Source organism: Gorilla gorilla, chromosome X, assembly GCF_029281585.2.
Source record: "Gorilla gorilla gorilla isolate KB3781 chromosome X, NHGRI_mGorGor1-v2.1_pri, whole genome shotgun sequence".
NCBI classification, from domain to species: Eukaryota; Metazoa; Chordata; class Mammalia; order Primates; family Hominidae; genus Gorilla; species Gorilla gorilla.
In genome coordinates, this window is record NC_073247.2 from 80,966,830 (window position 1) to 80,986,192 (window position 19,363).

The 19,363-nt window shown below is 50.8% G+C and overlaps 1 long non-coding RNA gene across 1 annotated transcript in view; it reads left to right on the forward strand.

Moving 5' to 3' along the window:
• The window catches only part of LOC101151098 (uncharacterized), a 30,387-nt gene extending 11,847 nt beyond the window's left edge, over positions 1-18,540 (forward strand). Inside the window, exons 2-5 of the long non-coding RNA XR_002004220.2 lie at positions 10,063-10,218; positions 12,974-13,091; positions 13,500-13,636; positions 16,863-18,540. This is a non-coding gene — a long non-coding RNA (uncharacterized lncRNA). The remainder of the gene's footprint in view (positions 1-10,062; positions 10,219-12,973; positions 13,092-13,499; positions 13,637-16,862) is intronic.
• Positions 18,541-19,363: the final 823 nt, after the last annotated feature.

The following is a 19,363-nucleotide window of genomic DNA, read 5'->3' on the forward strand; positions in this document are numbered from 1 at the left end:
GTAATAAGGCTTCTCTTGGAGAGGCATTGTTAAGATGAAATAAAGACCGGTGTGCCTGGCACATAGTAGAGATTCAAATAAAGCCTGTTTCTGACAAGGGTGAAAGGTCACATAGCTAAGCCTGCTCAGCCAATCAGCTGGGGCCACACCCTGTCCTGACTCCACACTCAGTGTTCTTCCCAATGCAACTGTCTGGGCCTCCTTCAGCTATTTGTTTCATTGTCCTGTCCTACTATGTTCCCTCCTGCCAAAAAGAAAGAACCATCCCAAGGAGCTGAAGCTCTGGCCTCTGTGCATGCTCCCACAGCTTCTGCTGGGCTGCCTGACAGGAGCATGGGCCCTGAAAGCTTCACACGTGTCCCCGGACCCCACCACAGGTGTGAGCCTGGATGCGTGACTCTGCAAGATGCTACACACCAAGAGGACTGGAAGTTTGAGATTACTGTGGAGTGGTGGCTGCTGATGGGGCCTCCGGCCTACCCACTGCCTAGGCCTGTAGCCCTCAAACAAGTCTCCCCTGCTCTCTTGGAGGCACTGTCCGCAGCCTGTTGGAAGATCACAAAAAGCAAGAATTGGCCCTTCCTCCTCTGGCAGAGCCTGCATAGCCTGTGGGAGGCAATTAGGTCTTGGGCCTGCCTTGGGAATTCCCAAGGGTACCCAAAAACACTTCAAAGTCACAAGCCCATCTGCCTGCTTCACCCTGGGGGAAAGGGGCAAGGGGGGCATATTGCAATCACTCCCCAGATGGGAAGCTGAGGAGACCAGTCTCAGGCCCACGGTGGCCTGGGATGGAAACTCTGGCCATGTGGGGTTCTTCCTTTGCACAGTGCTGTGGCACATGAAGATATCTGGTTGTGGGCTCAGTGTGAGGGAATGGGGTACTGGTGAGCAGAGGTGAGGCAGGGATACTTGGAGTCCCAAGTGCCTGCAGCTCTCACAGCTTACAACCTGGGTCTCAAGATAGGCAGAAAGACCCTGTCACAGGGAGGTGGCACTGGAACCTCATGAGATTAGAACTGAAGACCAAGGCCCTTCCAGCCTGGTCACTGGCACACTCCTAAGGTGCTCTCTGCCCATCACTGGTGGTTAGTGCTCCTAGAGCTCTGTGCCAGGCCCACCTCTCTTCCATCCTTCACATGCCTCTGGTGTGTCCTCATCCACCCCTCAGATTGCAGCTACCACCTCTGTGCTAACAAGAGTTCAGATGACGTGAGTGCTAACTCTGTGCCAGGCACTGTTCTAAACATTGTGCTTGTGTCAGTTCATTTAATCTTCACAGCAACCTAATGAGGTTGACCCTAATACTACGCCATCATACAGATGAAGAAGACAATGAGGTCTGGGAGGCTATGGAACTTGCTAGGGAGAGGCTGATGACTCCCAAACTGCTCTCTTTCGAGCTGGTTTCTCTTCTCATCTCCTTTCTTCCTGTTACTCATGACACACCTAGGCTGGAATGTCCCACAAGCTCCTCAGACCCACCACAGCCAAAACTGCACTGACATTTCTCCTGTACCCACACCCCATCTCAAAATCCTCCTTCTCCCAGAAGCCTCATCTCTCCCATCTACTACATCCCTGGGTGGTATATCTTGCATTCCTTTCTCTTCCCCCTGCAACACCTCGAGGGTCTTCAGTCCTACCCACTCACATTTCTTCAATCTCCCTCCTCTTTTTCTCTTTCCTCAGTGATCCTTCCCCCTGGGGTCTTCTTCTTCTCCTTCTTCTTTAGTTTTATTTTAATTAATACATAATAATTTTGCATATTTATGGGGTGTAGTGATGTTTCCATACATGTATACATTGTGCAGTGATCAAATCAGTGTAATTCACATAACCATCATTGAAGCATTTATCATTTCTCTGTGGTGGGTACATTCAAAATCCTCTCTTCTAGATATTTTGCAAGATACACTACATGATTGTTAACTGCATGGCCTTGCTGCACAGTAGCACACCAGAACTTACTCCTCCTGTCTAATTGTAACATAGTTACAGTTGGAACAACTTCTCCACATCTCCCCTCCCCAGCCTGTGGGAGCCATTGTTCTACTCTCTACTTCTATAAGATCAACTTTTTTAGATTCTTCATCTCATATCTCTACTTTTGTCTTCTCCCCTCACATTTATCTTCCACACTGCCATGGGAAGGGCCCATGGCCCATCCCCTGCTCAAAATCCTTCTGTGGTTTCCCATGGCCTACGGGATCAAGGCCAAATTCCTGATCCTAACATGCAAGGGCCCCCACAGTGGGAACAACTATCTGTTGAACTTCACCCTTTACTTTCCCAGCCACTCCCTCTAGCCAATCTGGCCTCCTTGCTGTCCTTCTAAGGTACCTTTCAATGCTTTGAACTCCTGTCTTTGGCGTACTCCATCCCATCCCCACACTCCTCTACACCCTTGGAATACTCTCCTTCTTCCCATCCACCTGTTCTGAATGTCCATCCCAAATGTCACCTTCTCGGTGAAGCCTTCCTGTCCTCTCCTGTTGAAAGTATTCTTGGCTGTTTTGAGACTGCAGCAGTGTAATATGGAGATCGGACAGACCATGAGATTTGGAGACAAAACTGAGCCGTGGGACATCTGAGAAGGCCCTTTAATCACTCTACCTCAGTGTCCTTCCTTATAAAATGCAGCCATGAATACCTCTCCTCTGGGCTGTGTGAGGGTGGAATAAGAGGCAGCAGGCAAACCTTGGCACACAGTGAACAGGCCTTGGGAGAGCCCATCACCTCTTCCCAGGGGCACTCCATGTCCACAGCCCTCTGCGCCACAGCACACTGCCAAGGACTGTTCTACCACCCCCGACCCCTGAGATTGTTTCTCTATCTTTGCTTTCTTCCTAGCCCAGCATGCAGTAGTCCTCAGAAATCCCTGAGGGAGGAAAGTCCTGACAGGAAACCTTTCTGGGCAGCCTCAGTTTGGGGCCTGATGGTAGAGATTTTCCCCAGTCTTAACGAGTGAGGCCTGCATCATTGTATTGTACAGGTCAAGGTGGGTTGTTCTGGTTCCACTGAGCACTGAGGACTCCAGGAGTAACAAGCCCCCATCCTTCGTTGGCTGGAGAGGCTGTCATGACATGGTCATCTCCCCTAAGAAAGGGAACTTGGTCTGAGCAGCACTGGGCTCTGGGAGCAAGGTATGTGAGCTCTGGTCACAGAAAACCTGTTCTTAGAGGAGACCTGGATACCTTGTTCCTGGATTTATCAACTATCAGGTTTCTTAGCTTTTCTCCCCTGGGCCATGGGTCCAAGAACCAATGGAGCATTTCTGGGTTTGAGCAATCTGTACTTCCCTCTGTTCTTCCCCCCAGCCTGATCAAAGCTCTTGGACCTTACTCTCCTGTTCCTTTAACAGCAAGTTTAGGAGCATGGTCATGGGGGCTAGAGTGCCCAGACAATCCAGCTGAGCCCAACAAGACAGAGAATAAGCATTCCCTTATATGTGATTGAGTCATCAGTCACAAATCACACTCCCTGATTCAGAGACTCTCAGAGTAGCTGTGCTAGGGCAGTTCCATATACCTTTCTCCTTGCATTGCAGCTGGGCAGACTGAGGTCCAGAGAGGGTGAGGGACTGATTCAGATCACACAGCAAGACAGCAGTGGAACCCAGACCTCCAGACTCCCAGCCCAGGGCCATTTTTCCCACACCTAGGACTCTATCTGAGAAAGTGATGGTAACTGGTAGGAGAAGCTGGGGGTGGGGGCTGCAGGAGGCAGGAACTTGAGGGGAGGAATGTGGGGCTGGAAGGTGGAGGGGAAGCAAAGCCCCCAGCGCTGAGTGGCGGCCCACCCTGGAGACATCAGCCCAGCTATCACACGGCTTCCTCTGCTGAGGATTAGCACAAACATCCCCCAGCTGTGGCCCTCCCTGCTGGCCAGCTGTGCAGGCTTTGGGTGGCGCGCCCCAGATGCAGGAGGCCCCAGGCTGGAGGCTGGACTTTCTCTCTTGTGACGTTGTGTGCTCTCCCGGCATCCAGAGGGCATGGGCCAGCCTCTGGCTCATCTCTGCTGTCAGGCCCGGTGAAGGACAGTCAACACTCCTGACTGATCAAAGGCACTCCCACCCTCTGGCCCCAGGAGTGCCGGGGCCGAAGGGGAGTGGGAGAACTCAGATGCCGTCCTGTCATGCTTTGAAGTCCCAATGCATTCTGGGATAGAACTTGCTGTGGAGTGAGACCTCTGGAACACAAACTTAACAAAAATTCCTGACATGTGTTATGATGGAGGCAGGAGAGCCGAGTCCTGACACCCTTGGCCAGACCTTTCACCTCTCTGAGCCTTGCCCTTTCCAACTGGGCCAGGAGGGGACTGGATTCTGCAGAGTAAAGGCCAGGCCAGCTTGCCATCCCGTGACTCTGTGAGTTTCTCTTTCTTCTCTCAGAGGCCAGGTGGGCAGGGTGGCCCAGAAAAGGCTTATGGGCAGGAATAGAGGTAGTCTGGCACCAAGGACAGGGTGCGTGGGATAGCTGGGTGTGGGGGCTATTTATTCGTTCATTTATTCATTCATCCATCCATGGAGCACCTACTGCATTCCTTAGCCCAAGGACTTGGAAATCGGGCACCCTAACATGCTGCTCCACTACTCAAGGGACCTATTAATAGATTCTGAACTGGCTCCTCCCCTCACTGTGCATTGCCTCTGTTCTAGAGCTAGGATGGGCACACTGGTTTGTGACTTTTAGCCATCAGGGGCCATATCCAGCAGGGGTTTTGGTTGAATCTGAGTCCAGCTAAGTTAAACCAAAAATAGATTTACTGGAAAGCTTTGGGATGGCTCACAGTCTTGTTGGGGAAGGGGGAGAACCAACCTCAGAGAAAGGGCAGGCAGGGAAGTATGTTACAGAACCAAGGGACAGTCAAGCTCATACACTACTTCCGGGACTGCTTCTCCTCACCTGACCCCTGCCAATGGACCCTGACATTGGGAATCATTTCTGAAATGCTTCTTTCCATGAGGAGTATCTGGCTGTCTGTCAGGGGGCTTCAGGAGGGAGCTCTTTGAGCTTCTGGCCTTCCCCCCTCCCTCCCTGAACTCTCTCCAGCTACTGCAGCCTATGCCCAAGCTGATATTGTTTTCTAACTGACCAAGCTCTTTGGCTTCTCCAAATGCCCCAGCCAGCCCTGGGCTTTCTGAACTCACTATGTCTCCAAATAACTTCTTTTTCCCCTCCATGTATGTCCTTTAGGGTCACAACTAAAGGGGCCAACACAGACATCTCCCTCACTGGTCTTGATCATTTTGTGCCTGGCCCCAGCCTAATTTAAAGCCCTGTAAACTAGTACATGTCATGACCTCAGGGTAAAGGTGAAACCCCCTGCTATCTGCTGAGGGAGTAGGGGGGGCACCTGCTGGAGGAATGGTACAGTCCAGACCCATGTTTGCCCCAGGAGAATCAGCCAGAGGCAAGCCAGTCTGCTCAAAGCCCTGGAGGCTGAGAGGTCTGGTGGCAGCCTGTCAAGGAGCCAACCGTGCAGGGGGCTGGCCAGGCTGGATGTGGGAACCACACTGGAGACTTATTGGCGCAGATCCCTCTCATAGCTATGCTACAAGCCCTCTTATCAGATGCAAAGGGGATCTTCTGTTCTCCACAAGGGCAATGTCCTACCAAGGTGGGGGTAAAACTGGCCTTGGGAAATTAGAGACATTACGTGACTTGCTGAAGGTTATGTAGATGATAATGAGCAGAGCTGCAACTCCCCAGTCCTCAGTCAGCAACAAAGCACTCTAGCAAAGACCACATTGTACCACCTCCCCTAGATAGCTTTCAGGAGCCCCCAGCTCCCCCGCCAGCCACATGCCTCAGGCCTTAACTACTTCATTAGAACCACAGTGTGTCCAAGCTTGAAGAGACCTCAGAGGTCAGTAGCCTAGCCCTCCCCTCACACACACATATGCATACACACACAAGTACACCATTACAGCTGGAAAATTGAGGCTTGGGGAGGGAAAGGAGAATGCCAAAGATTGGCAAGCGGGTTGATGGGTCTAGAAGCCAGATCCCTGGGCTCCTCTGGCAGCCATGGTTCTGTGTACAGGCCTGGCTACATTCCTGTCCTTATCTTACAACCTAGCCACAACAGCTATTCCTACCTGTCCTCTTTTCTCCCTGTCCTCGAGCTTTGCATTCAGGGCCGAACCTACTGCTGGAGAAGTCCCCGCCTTCCACCCGAGCACCCATGGATCAGCTGGTGCCCCCACAGCTACCCTGGTGGAAGAGCCACCCCACTTCTGGCCCACTTCCTTCTCTTTTAATAGCATGTGTGAAGAAGAAGCTGTTGGTGCCAAAAAGATTCCAAGAAAATAGGTAGGCCCAGGCCAGGCAGCCCAAGCTGCTAATGCAAAGAGGCAGCTTCTACCCTTCCATCAAAGCCCTGGAATCCAGAACTGCAAAGGCCCCAGGGAGGAAGTAAAAGGAAGCTGAGTTGCTAAGTGGCCTGCCCCCATCCTCCACCCCACTGCAGATGCCTGGCTGGCTGGAGAGGAGGGCACTAGCAGAGGAATGATGATAACCATCCCTCCCATCTGGACGGCCCTTTCACACACCACTAACAGGCTTCCCTCCCCTTCTCTTGTCCCAGCCACACAAAAGGCTTGGTAATTATCCCCAGTAGCCAGATGGAGGCTCAGAGAAGACAAGAAACCTGCCTGAGGTTGCACAGCTAGTTGGTGGTGGTATTAAGCACAATTTGCAATCCAGGAATCCATGTCCCATGCATATTCCCCTTAGCTTTCACTTGGCTTACAAACCCAGGCCTTGGACTCCTGGATCTCTGCCCCAGCCAGAGGGCAAAGGGGATAGGGCACCCAGGCTGGGAGGGACTGTAATAGAAGAGGGTTTAAGACGGGGGAGGGCACTGAGGACCAGTATGACAGAAAAAAGCAAGTCTACCCCTGTCCCAAGTTTCCCTCATTGCCCTCTCTACTGAAGAACTTTCTTTAGCTTTTCTTTTAGAGCAGATCTGCTGGAAACACATTCTCTTAGTTTTTCTTCATCTGAGAACGTCTTTACTTCTGCTTCCTTCTTGAATGATATTTTCACTGGATATTGAACTCTCTGGGTTGACAGTTCTTTTCTTCTGGAATTTAAAAAATACTGTGGCACTTCCTCTGGTCTCCATGGTTTCAGGCAAGAAATCCACCATCATTCATACTCAGGTCTCTTCTGACTTCAAGGGCCTGCTCCAAAGGAGGCCAGGCAGGGTAGCAGAAAGAACTCTGGAGGACTGGGAGTTGAGCCACAGCTCCACCACTTCCTATCCATGTGACATCGCATGAGTCCCTCCACCATTCCCAGCCTCAGCTTTTACATTGCTGCTATAAAAGAGTGGGACTGGATTGTCACACTAAAGACCCTGACATTCCCTGGGTCTCTGAGAACTATCCAATTCCCAGGGGTGCCAAGCTCCTGGTGATGAGGAAAGAGACCCCACAGAGACACCCTCTGTCCCTGCTTTCCTTGGGGGAATGTGGCTTGAGTCCTGTACTTTTTGTTCCCTCGACTGACGCCTGCCCTGGCCTCACCTGGCCCATTGAGGCAGGGAGGGTTCTTAGGATGTTTCAGGCTTCCCAACCCAGCTCTCAAATCCTGAGCAACCGGGGGAACCCTCTCTTTCCCTCTTGTCAGGGCCATTGCAGAGCACTCCTTCAGTGGGCAGGGGAGCAATCTCCAGGACCACCCAATGTCTCTCCCCATCCTACCCACCCTACAGTACAGTCTGACTGCTGGGCTCTCCCAGACACTGCCATGCTGTTTTCATGCTTCCATTTTGTTCCCTCTGCCTTGGAAATCCTTTCTCCCTTGTCTACTTGGCAAGGTCTTGCAGAAGCAATACTAGCTCTTTACTTCTCTCTGCCTCGGTTTTCTCATCTGTAAATTAGAGATGACAATAATAGTAATAATACCTTACCCCATAAAGTCATTGGGAAGATCAAACAAGCTACTCCCTATGAAATCCTTTGAACAGTGGTTGGCCCATAGTAAATATTCAACAGACACTAGCTTATTATTACAGTTATCATTAACACTATTATAGTGTGATGGTTAAGTGCACAGACCTTAGAATCAGACTTCCTCTGTACAGATCCCCTGTGCCAACTTAACCAACTACTTGACCTCTATGTGCTTCAGTATTCTCATCTTTAAAAGGCAGTTAATAATAGCCCCACCTCATAAGGTTGTTATGAGGATCAAATGAGACAATACTTTGCACAGAGCCTGACACATAGTAAGCCCTAAAAAAATGTTAGCTGTGATGATAAGGATGCTCATCAACAATTTAGCTTCCTTTCCTCTTGAGAAAGAGAGGCAGCAGGTACTCTTGGGGAACGTGTCCACTGGAACATGAGCTAGGGAGAGACACCCATGCACCCATGCAACTCTTAGACCACATCACATTCCTGGTTCTGGCTTGTGAGATTCCCCACCTCTGTGACTTCATGTGGCCTGTTCTCTATGCTTAAGTTGCCCTGTCCCCAGGCCAAGTTCCAAGGCCTCACCTTTGGGAAGCCTCCCGCAGTTCCTGCATGTTGACTGAATTCCAGGTTCCTGTAGGACACACCCAACAGGCCATCTGAAGCTCCATCCGATGCTCCCCAAAGTCTGCTTGGGGTGGAGTTAGTTCTGCACTACAGCCCTTGATTCTAGTCCTGGCTCTGCCCCCTGACTTTCTGTGTGACTTGGGGTCAGTGTCTTTTCCTTTCTGGGCCTCGTTTTTTCATCTATAACATGAGAAGTTTGGCTCAAATGGTCTTTAAGTTTTCTCCCAGATGGGTAAATCCTAGCATTACTCACCACTGTCATCCCAGGGCTAAGCTAGTCCAGTGCCTGATGTTAAACATTTGATAGGGACTCAGACTGAACTAAAGTGGACTGATTATAGAACCACAGACAAATGCCTCGACCCAGTCCCTCCCATACCTCCTGTACATCCTGTCACCCAGGCTTTAGCCATCCTTGGCTGCCCAGCTCCCCAACCTCTGCAACTCAGGGCTTGAGGACAGAGCTTAGCTGCTGCCTGAAGGCTGGGCTGCTGGGGCCCCAGCAGGAATGTTCCTGGGCTTATTTTGGTCCCTTAAATTAGAAGACTGGAGGTTCTAATTTACAACTCCCTGCCTGGAGCGGGAGCCTGGGCTGGGGTGGCCTGCCTCAGCTGCCAAGCATGAACCCCACTCTAGACCACAACCCAACCTCAGAGCTGCCTGTGGCCATTCCTGCATAGCAACAGCACAGACAACAAAGTCCCCTTAACCTTCCTCTTCTAGCGGCGACTATAGCAGTGGCTGCTGCTGCCTTGGGACTCAGCAGGATGAGGTACAGAACAGGGAATGGGCTGGCTAAGTCACAACACTAGGAAGGCACAGATAGTTCCTGTGCCCACACTGGGCACTCACCCTTTGGGCATCTTGGCAAGGCCACAGGGGCTGCCCCCACAGAGCTAGGCCAGACAGAGAAATGTGGCCAATGGAAACTAAGGCCTGGGACCTAGAGGGCCACTGAGCTTTGAGGGAAGAGCCAGCTGTTTTCCATCTTCACTGAGGACTGAGGGAATAGAAACAGGCAGGAAAAACAGTGAGAAGAACCGCTGGTTTCAAAAGACCAGCTTTCTATCCTAGGCATACTGTGGAGAGGTGACTGGACCTCCAGCCGTCCTCCTTCAATCCACTCTCCAGGCTGCCATCAGAGGTACCTTGCCAGCAAAGACCTGATCGGATTATTTCTTTAATTAAAACATTTCAATGGCTCCCTATCGCCTACAGGGGAAAATCCAGCCTTCCATTCAAGGAGCTAAGGCCCTTCACAATGTGGCCCCAGCCTACCTTTCTGCGCCACTCCCAAGGCCTCTCCTACCCCACACACCCTACAATACAGCCACTCTGGTGGCTGGCTTTCCCCTAGACCTCCCATGCTCTTTCGTGCCTCCATTTTATTCCCTCTGCCTGGGAAGTCCTTTCTCCCTTGGCTCCTTAGCAAACTCTTTTTTATGGTTGAAGCCTCAGCTCAAATATTCCCTATTCAGGTACAAAGGTAACAGTTTCCTCTCTTGTGCTTCCAGTGTTTCCCTCAGACTTTTATTCATTCAAGCAGCATGTATTGGATACCTACTATACAACAAGCATTGTTCTAGGAACCAGGGATACAGTGGCAAAAATGACAAGCCATTGACCCTGCCCTCATGAAACTTCATGTAGAGGAGACATACAGCAGATCAGTAAGCTGACAAATACATAAGATGATTTGAAATAGTGTTGTGTACAGGGTGTACTGGAAAATGCTGAGTGATCTGCTTAAAGGAGGGCATCTGCAGCACCTGCTGACTTCTGTGGTGCTGACATTCCCATCATGGCTCATCTCAAGCTGGCAGTGTGAAGTCATTGAATACTGAGTTGGGAAGAGCCAGTGAGAGCCAGCTCCAGCACATTGGTACATACTAAAAAGAAAAGAAAACCAGTTAATAGAATAGAGAGCAACTGAGGCACAGAGGTGGGGAGTGTTGCTAAATTCAATTAGGTGCGGGGGGGACCAGGGAAGGCCTCTTTGAAGAGGTGACATTTAGGGGATGGCCTGAATGACAAGAGGCCAGTTATGCAAAGATCTGGGGGAAGCTCTTGGCACTTTTGGTTTTTAAAAATACTTTTTCTATTGAGGCATAATTTCCATACATTAAAGTGCACTAATCTTAAGTGTACAGCTCCATGAATACTTACATATGTATCAGCCTCTGTAACCACCACCTAGGTCGAGATATAGACCATTTTCAGCACTCCAGAAGGCTCTTGTGTGCCTCTTCCCAATCAGTAATCCCTGTCCCAAGGAAAACTACTATTTTGACTTCTCTCCCTGTAGGTTGGTTCCGCATGTTTTTGAAGTTCATATCCATGGAATATAAATATAGCATGCCATAGTATGTTCTTTCTTTATGCTGTATTTCCCTCACTTAACATCACATCTGGGAGAGCCGCCCATGTTGTTACACATTACATGTTACATGTGGCCATGTTCTTTTTCACTGCTGTGTGGTATTCCATTATATGACTCTTTCCTGGTACCTTCTATGTTAATGATGTTTCCCTGTCTGTCTCCTCCTCGGGGCCTGAGACAGGGCAGTGTAACACAGCACGAGCAGCTATGAGCTCTGATGTGGGCCCGACCACTGCTGAGCTCAGGGATGTGGAGTCCTCTTCTCTGAACAGGATGTTCCCTTCTGTCTTTGTATCTGTGAAACAAATAGTGGCAAGCCTTCCTACAGATGTAGCAAAGAGTTAGCAAGATGATCCACAGCAAGCACTTAGTGGAGGCCCTGGTCTGGAGGGTCTGCTCCAGGGCACCCCAGGTGCCTTCTCCACCCTTGGCCTATGCATTTGGCAAGCAGCAGGTATAGTTCGTGCATGCGTGTGGGGGAAACACAGCACACGTGTGATTGTATGTCGTGCCATGAAATGACTGCCGAGATTGCTTTGGGGATGGTTGGGGTGAGGGACAGGTTTGAGGCACCAGAGGCACTTCCATTGCTGAGAGGGCCTGGAATGTGAGCTGCCACAGAAAGGTCTTCAGTACCCTCCCCACCAGGCTGGACCAGGATGTATGGAGGGAAAGAAAGAGGCAAGGGACTTATGACCCCTGCCACAGCGCTTGCACAGGAAGGAGTGCAGAGCATTCTTGCTGGGGTCTCTGCTCCCCGCCTGCACTCTGCTTCAATTTACAGTTGCATGAACTTAGGTTTGGAGAAGTAAGGTCAATTTCACATAGCCTAGAAAGTGTTGGAGGAGAGATTCAAACCTAGGTGTGTTTAACTGAAAGCCAGTGGGTTGAGGGCATCTTGTGAGACCTTGAGGGTGCTGACCCAGCCTCAAGGAGACAGAGTAGCTGGGCAAGCAGGCTGGGCTCTGGCCTGGAGGAAGGCATTGGGCCTGGTGCTGCCAACTGCAGAAGGGGCTGTCTGGGGAGCCCTTACACACATCCCACATAATGGGGCTCACCTAGGTATCACATCCTCTTTTTTCTCCCTTTACTCCCGAGAGGAGACAGTAAGCAGTGGAATAGGAGTGCCTAAAAAGAAACACGTGTCCTCAGCATTCCAACTACAGCTCCCTGCCTGCCCACTCCCCTGCGCCTCCCCCTCACTTCCCCACCAGCTCCTGCCCGTGAGCAGCCTTGTCCTTGGTGCTGCCACCTCTGGCTCTCCCCATACCTCCCATTTGTTTCCAGAGGCCTTGAAGGCCAATCTTTCTTCATGACAGAGCCTCGTCCTTCAGCCACTCATTATCTCTCTCTTTCCCTGGCTCCTGGGAGCCCCAGGCCAGGGAGGGAGAGTGATGGGGTGGGGACACAAGAACATGTGGCTCCCAGTCCTGACTCTGCCACAGATTCCCTGCATGCCATTGGGTCAGTCCCTTCTCTTTTCTGGCCTCTTTCCCTATCTGTGCAATGAGCCAATCTCCAAGGACCTTGTCAGCCTTGCGTTTCTCACCAGGCAGCAGAGACTCATTGCCCTAATGGAGAGAAGCAGAATGAACTCCAGCTCGAGGTCAAGAGCAGACCTGGAGGCAGAGAGGAGGCCAACTGGACTGTGTTCAAAATGGAGGGCTGATTCAGGTATAACGGCATAAAGAGGCTGGGATCTGCTCACCCTGGGCCCCTTTTCCTGTGACTGCTCCCTCAATATGCGTTCAACAAGTCACTATGGAGCAGTAGCTCTGGACCAGGCAATGAGTTAGGTGCCTAGGGTACAGCAGTGAGCAAGGTGGACATGGTGCAGCTGCTAAAAATTGCAGCAAACCCTTGGTTCCTCACTTTGGCCTTACAATTCCAGCCATAGCTTCTACTTCTCTTCCCTACAGACGTGGAGGAATTTGGGGCCTGATCATCCAAGGCCACACAGAGAATTAAAACCGAAAACTGGGCTCAAATTCTCATCTCCTAACCACCACTACCTCCCCACACCTTGTCAAAATTTTTCTCCCTAGAATCCTAGACTCACTGTCTGATCCGGAAGGCACTTTAATCATGCCTAAGAGCCTGGAGATTTATAAAGGAAGCTGTAACTGGGAAGAATCCAGCCTGCTGGGAAGCTGCTTCTCCCAGGTACCCACAAGCAAGACACATGGCTTCACTCCTCTGTGCCCCCACAGTATTTCGTTTCCCCATGTAGGCACATCAGTGGGTGCAGGTTGCCCCCTTTCATCATTTACTCACATGCTTGTCTCTGGCACTGAGCAGAGCCTGTGTCTCCTCTATCTCCGTATCTCCCAGGCCTGGGCCAGGCAGACATGGGGAAGAAATTCAGTGGGTGCCCGTGGCGTGGAACTGACCATGTTGCTCCTGAAGCACAGTTTCTTTTTCTTTCTTTTTTCTTTCTTTCTTTCTTTCCTTCTTTCTTTCTTTCTTTCTCTCTCTCTCTTTCTTTCTTTCTTTCTTCTTTCTTTCTCTTACCCTCTCTCTCTTTCTCCCCTTCCTTCCTTCCTTCCTTGCTTCCTTCCTTTTTTGAGACAGGGTCTTGCTCTATTACCCCGAGTGGAGTGGAGTGGTGCCATCTTGGCTCATTGCATCGTTGACCTCCCGAGCTCAAGTGATCCTCCCACCTCAGCCTCCCAATTATTGGGACTACAGGCACACACCACCACAGCCAGGTAACTTTTTGTATTTTTAGTAGACAGGGTTTTACCATGTTGCCCAGGCTGGTCTGGAACTCCTGGCCTCAAGCGATCTACCTGCCTCAGCCTCCCAAAGTGCTGGGATTCCAGGCGTGAGCCACTGCGCCCAGCCCCTGAAATGTAGTTTCTTCTGTGCCTGCCCTCAGTGAGTGAGCTCTGGAGACAGGTGCTCTGGATTTGTGTTGTGGTTCTGTCACTAAGCCCAACTTTCACAGTGACTTAACCTTTCTGTGCCTTGCTTTCCTACTGGTAAAATATCAGCAATTACAGTACTGATTCATGGGGTTGCTGCGATGCACCCCAAATAGTGTCTGGTACATAGTAAATGTTCAGTATTTATTACCACTATTACTACTGCTCCCAACCCTACTACTGCACTCACTACTACTACCGTTTTAACTTAAGGATGTATGAAGCTATTTCCTAGATAGGCTTCCAGAAGTCGATATTCCTCATATATGATTGCCAGCCTAAAGGCTGTGAACTAGCCTCCTCTTCTCCAATTTTCTCATGCCTAGGACTCACCTGGAGATCTCATTAAAATGCAGGTTCTGATTCAGCAGATCTAGGGTGGGGCTAGAGACCCTGCACTTCTAACGAGCTCCCAGGTAGTACTGACACTGCTGGTCCAGGGACCACACTTTCTATAGCAGCCCTTGCCAATATTAACTACCAAAGAGAGCTACTGTCTATTGAAAATCCAGTAAGTGGCAGACCCTGTGGAAGTGCTCCACATGCATTATCTCCTTGAATCCTTGCATCAGCCCTGAAGGGTATGTATTTTCATCCCTATTCTACAGATGAGAAAACTGAGGCTCAGATAAATCAAGTGACTTTCCCAAAGTTACACAGCTTGGAAGTGACAGAGATAGGGTTTGAACTCAGACCAGGCTGACTCCCAACCCCCATTTTTTTCCATTCTTGCAAACAGCCTCCCTGTGGTGTGGCAGACCCCAGAGGATGTCTGTCCCCCCACAGAGAGAGGACTGCAACACAGCACCTGAAGTGATAGCAAAAATCACTCTCTGGGCACAGCTCTTTAACATATCCGAAGCACTTGCCTGCCCACCACAGGCCTGGTAAACAGGCAGGGCAAGGACCTGGATCCCTGTTGAAGCTGGTGAGGACTGAGAGCTGTTGGGGTGGGTGTGAGGGCATGCAGAGGGTAGAGGAAGGCCCTGGCCTGGATTCACCAAGGGATGGCCCATGACCCAGGAGCTATTCCTCATCTCTGTATGCTCAGGAATCCTCCCAGGTTGCAGACTCAGGGCCACTGAATGTCACTGGCCCAAAGCCCAAGATGCTGAGGTCTCAACCAAAGGACCCATTTTATGCACTGGGGGCAGGACAGCAAGCCAGCAAGAAGCCCCTGTGTTCTCACTGGCTTCTTACCATGAGGTAAGCCCTCAGCCTCAGCAGAGAGAGCCTGTTGCTTCTGGCAGCTCTGTGGTCCAGGGCTGCTGTGTCCCAGCCAAGCCTAGAGACATCCTCACACCTTCTGGCTCCCTGATTATGCCCATTCCTTTTCCTGACTAGGCCCATAACAACCTGTTTTCACACAGTGCATAAGATGATAAACATGTGCTACTCTCTTGGGTCTTTCCTGGGTCTCCTAACGGGACCATGGATCTGTTGGGTATCTGAGAGACAGGTTTCTGGGGTCTGAGATTCCCCTAGAATTGTAGGTAAAACCATAGGGGGATGTGACATTTTAGAAATGGCTATTCGTAGCTTTTACTATTCATCTACTGATTTAGCAAATATTGATTGAATGCTTATTTTGTGTGGGGCACTGAGTTGGGCACTAGGAGTACAGTGATGAGCGAAACAGAGATCCCTGCCTCCAGGAAGCTTCCAGTCCAGGGAGCAGTCAGTGAACAAGTAAGCAAACCAATAATATCTACACATAAGGACAGATAGTGATGCTGGGTTCTGTCTAGTCCAGTGTCATTCACTACATAAACAGGCACTGCTAACATTTTTGAAGGGATACCTGAGTGAGGGCCAGGGTGAGGGAGGGGCAGGGCCTGCCAAAGGTCAGACCCCCAAAACAGACCCTCAGGCTTCAAGGCATGCATGTGGACCATCGCATGCATGAACCGTTTAAGTGGGCATGGAGCTAATCAACAGAGCTGCAGAAGAGAATGACCACCTTGGGCCTGGCATGTTTTTTGGTGACCAAAAAAGCCACCCCCACCTCCATTCCTATACTGAGCTTATCCATTTCCAACACAGATTGCTCATGGGGGAACCTCACCCCACACCCCTCTTACCCCAAAGGCAGCCGTTCTCCCTCTAGCCTGCTGGGTGGGCTCTGGACCTTCCTCGGGCCTCACTCCTGAGAAGGTCCAGCTGGTGGGTCCAGCTGGGGATTTCAAGGATGATGGGGCCCATCTGGAGGGAGCTTGGAGTGAGCCAGAGGGGCCAGTAGGGAGGAAAAGCCCCTTGGGAACAGAAGACTGGGCTGGGAGAACTCTCTCAGAATGATGCAAAGAAGAAAAGGAAAGGCCAGGAACCTGAGCTGGCATTCATGAGAGCATTCTGAGGCCTGAAAGAACTCTGAGAGGTCACCTTCACTCATCCCACCTTCATCTAGGATGCACTCCCACTGTATCTGAATCTATGTCAGTGTGCAGTTTCTAAAGACTCCTGGCTGGCGAGTGAGCCCTCTCCCTGCCCACTGTGCCTTAGCACTCTTCTCTTTCTTCTCTGGTGGCTCCTGTGGCCCAGACACCGGGCACTGTGTGGGGAAAGGTAAAGAGTGGATCCACAGCTGAAGAAGTCCTCTCTCTGTTCTAGAGGACTTCAGTCTCATGCAGGAGACAAAGCCTAAAGAATTTTCTTGGATACAATGTGGTCAGTGCTTTCGGTCTTCTGATGAGGGAGAATTATGTCTGTGGAGGGTGGGGTGAGGGGACCAGCAGGGAGAGTAAGGAAAGGCCTCCCAGAGGAGGCATCAAGAAGAAGTGAGAGGCTCTATGGGCAGAAGGCCATCCCAAGCTTCCAGAGAGCTGCCTGCTCTGGTCAAATCCCCATTCAGATGTTCAAGTCCCGTATACCATGTTTCAGCCAAATGCTTGCCCAGCCTCTCCTTTCCCACTTCCCGAAGCAGGGAGCTCATTCCCTCTCAGGACAGAGATCATTTCAGGACAGGCCTAACTCTAAGAAGTTGCTTCCTTTTTTTTTTTTTTTTCTTTTTGAGATGGAGTCTCACTCTGTTGCCCAGGCTTGAGTGCAGTGGCACAATCTCGGCTCACTACAACCTCCGCCTCCTGGGTTCAAGCAATTCTCCTGTCTCAGCCTCCCAAGTAGCTGGGACTACAGAGGCATGCCACCACACCAGGCTAATTTTTGTATTTTCAGTAGAGACGGGATTTCACCATGTTGGTCAGGCTGGTCTCAAACTCCTGACCTCAGGTGATCCACCTGCCTCAGCCTCTCAAAGTGCTGGGATTACAGGCGTGAGCCACAGTGCCCAGCCCAAAAGTTGCTTTCTCCAACTTTTGGGCTGAACTCTGTCTCTTTGTGGCTTCCATCCATTGGTCACAGTGCTGCCTCTGGGGGCCACCTAAGCTCTCTCTTCTCCCTCTGCCCTCCAACAGCTTCTTAGAGGTCTGAAGCATCACCATAGCCATAACCCCTGAGTCTTCTCCAAGCAAAACAACTCCACTTCCTTCAACTGTTCTTCATGAGACCAGGGCCCCCACTTTCTCCACAGCATGCTTTTGCCTCCCTGGTCATGTTCCAGTGTGACTCTGGTACCCTTAATATGTGGCACACAGAGCTGACACCATATTCCAGGGCAGTCTGTCACCTCCTTGTTCTTGAAACTTTACTTCTATACTGCCTACAGATGCAGCTGAAGGTTCCATGGATGTATTTGGTCAGACCATGCATATGACAGTCACCTCCTCACCTCTGCTCCTTGCCCTCTCACCTGGTTCCCCCTTGCCAGCCTACATTTGAGGACTGGATTCAAGAGCAAGACCTAACATTTCTCCCTGTCATATTTACTTTGTAAGCTTCAGCCCCTCCTTCTAGTCTGTCAGGAATGGGAATGTTTTTGAAAGCAGACTCTGAAAGCCAATGAGATGTGCTCCTCCTGCCCACAGTTGGACCCAGGCTCCATATTTGATCAGTGAACAGCCACGTCTGCACATGTGCCACAAGGCATTTGTCTGCAAATTCATCCAGAGACCTTGACAGATGCCTGGAGGTCAGAAATCAGCCTCCTCTATGCTGCCATGTGGCCCCAGGAGCCTGAAGGAAACACCAAGTACATCCAGAAGTTGATGGTTGACCGATGGGAGAGGGGGCAAGATGCCAGTCACTCAGTCAGCCAACCTTTCCTGAAGATTGTTGGAGGCTCCAAGTGACATAGGGGATAATGCAGAGAACATTCAGAGACATCATCTACTGCCTGTGCGCTCTGGAAGTTTCTAGTCTCACAAAAAGGAAGACCAGGGAGGCCCTTAAGAAAATATAGTAGGCTGAATAATATCCCCCAAAGATATCAGGTCCTAATCCCTGGAACCTGTAAAAGTTACCTGATTTGGAAAAATGATCTTGGCAGATGTGATCAAGTTAAGGGTTTCTAAATGCAATCACATAAGAGGGAGGCAGAGGAGACTTGAAACAGATGGAAAAAGAAAAGAAAAGAAAAGACCATGTGACCATAGAGGCAGAGATTGGAGTGAAGTGGCTACAAGCCAAGGAATGCCGGCAGCCACAGAAGCTGGAAAAGACAAGGACCAGATTCTCCCTTAGAGCCTCTGGAAGGAGCATGGCCCCATCAACACCTTGATTTTGGCCCAGTGATACTGGCTTTAGACGTCTAGCCTCCAGATCCGTGAGAGAATACATTTTTGTTTTCTTCAGCCACCAAGTTTGTGGTCATTGTTACAGAAGCCACAGGAAACCGAGATAGGTAATGAGGGAGGTCCACAGGCAGGTGAGGGGCCTGGACCACGAACAAGGTGGGCCAGGCAACTGATGGCCATAAATCTTAGGCAAGGCTTCCTGGAAGAGGCTGGAGCTGGGATCTCAAGAGTGATAGAGGAGGGGGCTTGGCAGAGGGAAGAGACAGGGCTCCCTGGGCTGTGACAATTGAGCAGATCAGGCCTGGTGTGGCCAGAGATCACTGAGACTGCAGAAGTGAAGGGGGGTGGTGTGTATGTGAAAAGGCCACATCCTGCCAAGTTGCCACTTTACGTCCTTCCCAGGGGAAAATGAGCAGAACCCTGCATCGCCAGCAGGGTGGCCCTTGGTCATCCTGCAAAAAGCCAAGATGTGGGGTCAGACAGACCTGGTTCTAGCACCACCACGTACTGGTGCCTGCTGCCTCCCTGAGCCTCAGTCTCCCCATCAGCAAAATGGGGATGATAATATTGGTATAATTTCTAAGGATACTTCCTCATTTTCCAGCTTTCCCTTGTTGTCGCATTTCTTCTTTAAGCTAGATGTTCACAGGCAAGAGGAGGGCTGCTGCTTTTAAATGAAGGGATGCCAGGGCAGCATGGAAATGCCAAGACCCCCCTCCTCGGGATGAGGCGGGGGTTGGGCAAAACAGTAGCTGGCTGTGATTCTGTGCACACTGAAGGCCAGTGCCCTCCCTGCTTGCCTCCAAGAGCTGCCCTGCCAGGGCAGGTGCTCCTTCTTCCCCAGAGGGCCTGGCTCCTCCCTCCTGACGTCTGCCAGCCCAGC